We start from the raw sequence: 6,000 nt of genomic DNA, 5'->3' as shown, positions 1-6,000 counted from the left end.
TTTTGAAACTGTTATAGCACCTATTCCAGCAACAAAACAAACTGTGCTTTCGTTTCTGCAATGATACTGCTTTGTAACACATTAATTACCTATCATTTTATATAATGGATGTTGAAAAATAGTTGTCTGTCCCCGCATTGAATTGTATGCTTCTTAAATTAGGAACTGTGTTTTACTATCAATGTCCTCAAGTCAAAGACCACCAAGAACACACCGACAGTTAAGGTTGGGTTTATCACTGTTTCAAAGAGGGAGGATACCATGGGGCATGCTGGAGTCTTAGAAAGGACTAATTATATGTAGTATTTGGGTTTGTATTGGGTACTGTTGGGAGTAATTAGGAAAGCAAGGCTTTGTTTTGGGTTTGACCTGACCTGAAGTGAAGGTAATTCTGACTGGCAATCTTAAACAATCTCAACTAGAAGGAGGAATATATAGGCTGAAGTTAAAGCTGCAATTGCTAAAGAATCAGTAGTTACATATATTAGCCATGATAGGAGAATGCTTGGTAAATTTTGTGGTTTAAAAAATTTTTATGTTTTATTTGTGTTCATACATGATTATGGTGTGTTCTTGCTTTTGTCTTGAGCCTTCATGGTCACAGAAGTGGCCTTGTCTGATATTGGTGTTCTGTGAAATTGTTAATGTTTAACTGGAGAACACTAGTGCCTAACTGTGAGTGCCAGTCCAGCTCCTAGCACTGCCAAAGCCTAACTGATAGTGCCAGGCCAGTTTTGAGCTATCAGGACCTGCTGGTCTTTTTCAGTCCTTCTTTCTGACCAAGGGAAGACAAAGACAGGTCATGGGATATTAATCTATGATATTCAGATTTTCTCCATTACCAAGATTTTGCTGATCAAGATCAGGAGGATGTCCAGAGAATGTAGCCTATCCTTATACAGGAGGTAATCTATCCTTTCCATTTATTGTAGGATGAGTTGTTGAGTCAGACTATGTAACAATGGCTGTGCAGCAGCGTTTAAGACTCTGAATAAGATATATCAGATAGCTGTAACACATTTACCACAGAAGAATGATTATTAGTCCTTGTAACAAGTCTTAAAGCCAGGACTTTAGATTTATAACACCTATGCAATGAAAATGTGTACCAGAATCCAACTATGCATGTTATTTTTCTTAGTCATGGGTTATTTTACTTGCCATGAGACATACATAGGTCAGGCAAAGAAATATTTACTCTAGGATTCCGCCTCCTTAACTAGCTAAGGGAAAACCAATGGTTATTGAATTGTCCGTGACAATGCTGGGTAGTAAATTTAAAATTATTTATTGGGTTTCCAGGGCAGAATTTGTGTTGAATATGATGTTTGTATGAAAATTAATAAAGGAAACCTCAACTAAAGTTAGAGTCAAGAAGACCTGTAGAGGGAGCTCTCGTGCCCTACCATTCATCATCAGTTAGCCCAAACAGGAAGAGGGTACTTTGCATCTCCAACAGAAAGTTGCCTACTACTTTACTACCCCAGGAAGAGAAAGGAAGATTTTCTTCCTGCTGGCAACAAGCCCAGCCAATAGAAACCACTGCCAGTTAACCAATGAGGAGTCATCGCCATCCCTGAACTCTTGCTCTCCTCCAGTGAACTTTCATTTAGAATAGCCCCTCTCAACTCTCCCTTTTCTCTATAAAAGCAAGCTCCCCTCCCTTGTTCTCTGGACATACCTGTGGTTCACTGTAGTTTGTGTGCCCCCAACTGCAATCTTTTGCTACTCCCAAATAAACTCATTTTGCTGGTAAAATAACTGGCTATTTTATTTTAAAGTTGACATTTGTTACGACGAGAGACAAGTTTTAGACCATCTTTTAACATTGTATTATCCTCTCTGTGTGATCATTGTAGCTCACATAATAGCTAACAATTAGAATGGCTACATAGAATATGTCACTGAGTAGAAAATGCATAAAAGTTTGATGTTCATACAAGAAGTAGAGCCCCAGTGGGGCATGGGCTATATTGGAAGTAAGAATAAAATTTAAGATAATAGGAGTGAACCATTGTCTTTTGTCAAGGATGTAAGATTCTTGAGTTCCTTCAGAGCAGGCTGGAGTATCTCCGAAGAGAACAAACCAATTATTATACTAAGGGAGGCCCCAGTATTAATTTTCCCTTCTGATGGGCTAGGTTTTGCTGATAAGATTATAATAACTTTAATTGACATGAGGTCAAAGTCTAGTTTTTATAAGACCGAAAAGTCAGGATTAAATAATGTGAGGTATACTTAAGTATTAAGGACTGTATACTTAAGTATTAAGAGACTGTAAAAGGGAATCTATCTTCTGAAGTGTTTAATAATTTAATAATCAATAAATTTTGTTGCCAATAAGTCAAATTCAGAACAGTAACTATTAATTTAGGAAAGACTGCCAGAGAGTTTGGGTTTTGATTTAAGTGGCAAAAGACCATAGGAAGTTAAATGACAAAGATAAGGAAGATATTACTGAGAAATTTTTTAGTTAGTTAATAAAGGATATCAAAGTGTAATAACGGGCAACATTAGTAGTGGAACAAAGGGTAAGAAAAGGGTGCTGAAGAATCAGAAAATTTATTTTATTTCATGGTCTTGCATGGAATCTACTATTGCAATCACCAGCTTGTTCCAAAGTTTTGGGTGGGAATTGTCTACATAAGTAGTTGTCACTTAGAGAAAATTCTTAAGAATCCTCAGTTTAAGATCCCTTATGGAATTGATGTCCAATAGTAAGGAAGTGAAGTATGTCTTTAAATTGATAACTGTTACCCCAGTGATCAATACCTTGGAGTTTTACTGTTATATTTAAGTACCTGCTAATTTACTTTTCATTAAGGCTCAAGGGCAATTTTTCTCTAGTGCCTTTTTCAGAAGATCAAATCTATAGATTTCAGATCATGCAGAGACTACTTGAGTGGATGTTTCGGAAATGCAGCTCATACCAATTAGTGACAAAGCCTTAGGTATCATATAAGTCTACTGCATTAATTAGTCATATCAGCTTGAAACAGAGTAGAATCTATGATGAAAGTAATTCTTAAAAACATGAGGTAGCCTGCTACTAATTTTGGAGATAACTTGTGGGCTCTACAGAAGATTTCCAATCCATGGGCAGATTGGCACTTCAAACAGGTAGAGACACAAGGTGTCTTAGATGTGCACACTATTACTGATCTTAGGGTCCCAGTCCAAAACAGTGAGATGTTCAGCTGACTCTTCATGGAACCTCCATTTCACTTCACTAACGTTCTCTAGTGTTTGTGAAGTACCATGCTTGGCATGTGAGATAGCAGGGTACCAAAAATAGACGATAGAATTTCCTCCATCAAGAGGTTTGCACTCCAACTGAGAAAACACAAACACACACCCCATATTAAATTGTATCATGATTGTGATTTGAAGTTGACTGTCTTTTTGGTGGACTGTGTTACAAGTCAGTGTAACCTTGCTCTTCATGAACATGGCACAGCTCTTCTCAGCATTTAACACAATTCCTTGTACATGGTAAAAGGTCATCAAACAGGTGTGAGTTTGATTTGACGAGGCAAATTCTGAACTGACAACCAAATACTAAATACTAAATATGAAATACTAAAGTTATGGGTTTTTTCTTCTTACTTTTTAAATGTTTTGCCATTCACATCTTACAAGAAAACTTTAGGGCTTTCATCTCTATCTACCCCTGAGAAATTAACTGAAAGTTAATTAAATAAATAGAATATTGCCAACCACACAAGTCCTGTGAAGACACAGAGAAAGATTGTTTTGTTCATTGGGCTCTAGCCTAGAGGGGCAGCAACTCACTCGTACCTTCTTGTCAGTAGCAGTAAATTGGCAGCCTCAACCTATTATATTTCTCTTGGGTGGGGCCTCTTACACGTTCAGTATTTGGATGCAAGTTTCTTCCATGGAAGTGTAACTAGAGAACTAAACTGCTACATTAGGTTCAAAATGTAGAGTCTCTCTTCAGAGATTTTAACTGGTTCATTTTCGTGTTGACAAATACCATCAGGGAAAACTGAGGCTAATAGCAAAGAAGAAAAGGAATTGCATTTTAAAAAAATAACTACAATGGGACTCATACTAGTGGTGTAGTTGCTCAGGGCCGATAGAGTGAGAAGACAGCATTATTTTTCCATCTTGAGGCTGAGACAGGATGTGCCATTGGGGCACACCTGGGCAGACAAGGACAGTTAATGAGACTCACTAGAGTGGAACAGGTTTGGTAGATGACTGTGGAGGTTCTTCTGAGTGGGCAAAGAAAATGTCCAAGGGAAATAGCAAGCTCAGCAGTGGTTCAGGCAACAAGTAGCATTGCAGTGTATAGTAGTTGCAGCAAGGTCACAACAACGAGGAACCGTGGCCCATGGATGAGAATCAGCAGGAGTCAGTCACCCTCCAGATTCACCCGAAGAGTGGCAGGCTCCAGTTACTCAATGAGTGCTCAAGGACAAAGCCTGCGCTGTTCAAACAAAAGTGAGACTAAAGCTGAAACCTTGCCATTGGGTACCTGTGGCGTGGAGAGCTGCTACTAAATGAAAAGGCAGTGAGAAGATCACTGGTCAGCGCTGGGATAACTTGATTTGGTGGCTGCTCCCTCTCCCACTATGGAGAGCTGAGGTTATTTGAATATGATTCTCTGCACATCATGATTGCCTCTGGGAACTGGGCAGATCTGCACATTCTAATTGTGAATCAAAGGCTTGGGAAATGAGGTAGGGACTGTCATCATGTAGCTCATGTACCTAAAATGCTATACACCTATTGAGAAAGATCTAATCTCTATGCATCCCACCTCCCACACACACAGCATCACCAGTCGTCTCATCAGAATGAAATAAGAAAACAGAACTATGTCATTATTGTTTAATAGCTTAAGAGTTCAAAAAACATAATCCATGGGGCTGGCCCAGTGGCGTAGTGGTTAAGATGCACCCTCCGCTTTGGTGGCCTGGGCTTCACTGGTTTGGATCCCAGGCACAGACTTACACACCTCTCATAAAGCTCTGCTGTGGTGGCATCCCACAGACAAAATAGAGGAAGACTGGCACAGATGTTAGCTCAGCGACAATCTTCCTCAAGCAAAAAGAGGAAGATTTGCAACAGGTGTTAGCTTAGGGCCAATCTTCCTCTCACACACACACACACACACACACACACACACAAAACATAATCCTATGATATGCATTTCCTTTGAAATATGTATCCTAAAGGGTGGATATTGGTTTCCATATTTCTAGAGCGTTAATTATGTGCATTTTGTTCTTAAAATATGAAAGACCAAATATCTAATAGAGAAGATTAATTGCACTGTAGAACCAGGTGATCCTGAGAATCGAGAACCTCAGGTTTGAAATCGAGCTTCTCTACTCATTTTGTGACGTTCCGTAAGTTACCCAATGTCCAAGTAGATAGAAACAAGTCACAAAGGTCAACAGAGCTGGTAGGAAAATGAAATATAAGGTTTGAGGATTTCATGTAGTTATAAGATGTTGGATACATTTTGCTCTATCCATAAGCTGCAAAGCTTGTCTGATTAATTTACTAGACCTGTGAAAATCAGATAAACCAGGTATCCTCTAGATAGAAAGAGATAGAGAAATACTAAAATATTTCTTAATGCTTTAATTTATCATTGGCAAAGAGCTGCAATGTCAATCTTGAGAAATACTTTCTTCTTCCCTGTCAGTCTACCATTGATTCCTGATAAGGGGGTGATGCTGAATGGAAAGAAGCCTGATTTTGGTGTCAGGTAGATCTGAATTTGTAATCTTGTTATGCTCCTTCCTAACCGTGCAAATCTGGACAAGAAATTGGATCTGTCTACACCTCAATTTCTTTTCCTGTTAAAGGCAGACTAAAACAGCTATTGGACAGGGTTGCTATAAATATTAGAAATGATAAGTATACAATGCCTAAGACACATAGTGGATGCTTATTAAATGTAACTGTTATTTTAGGGAGAGAAAATAGCATTGAACAGAAGAAGAAAACGGGAGTAAGCCTTAGGTT

This window comes from Equus przewalskii, chromosome 8 (genome assembly GCF_037783145.1).
Source record: "Equus przewalskii isolate Varuska chromosome 8, EquPr2, whole genome shotgun sequence".
Lineage (NCBI taxonomy): Eukaryota > Metazoa > Chordata > Mammalia > Perissodactyla > Equidae > Equus > Equus przewalskii.
This window is presented reverse-complemented; position numbering follows the sequence as displayed.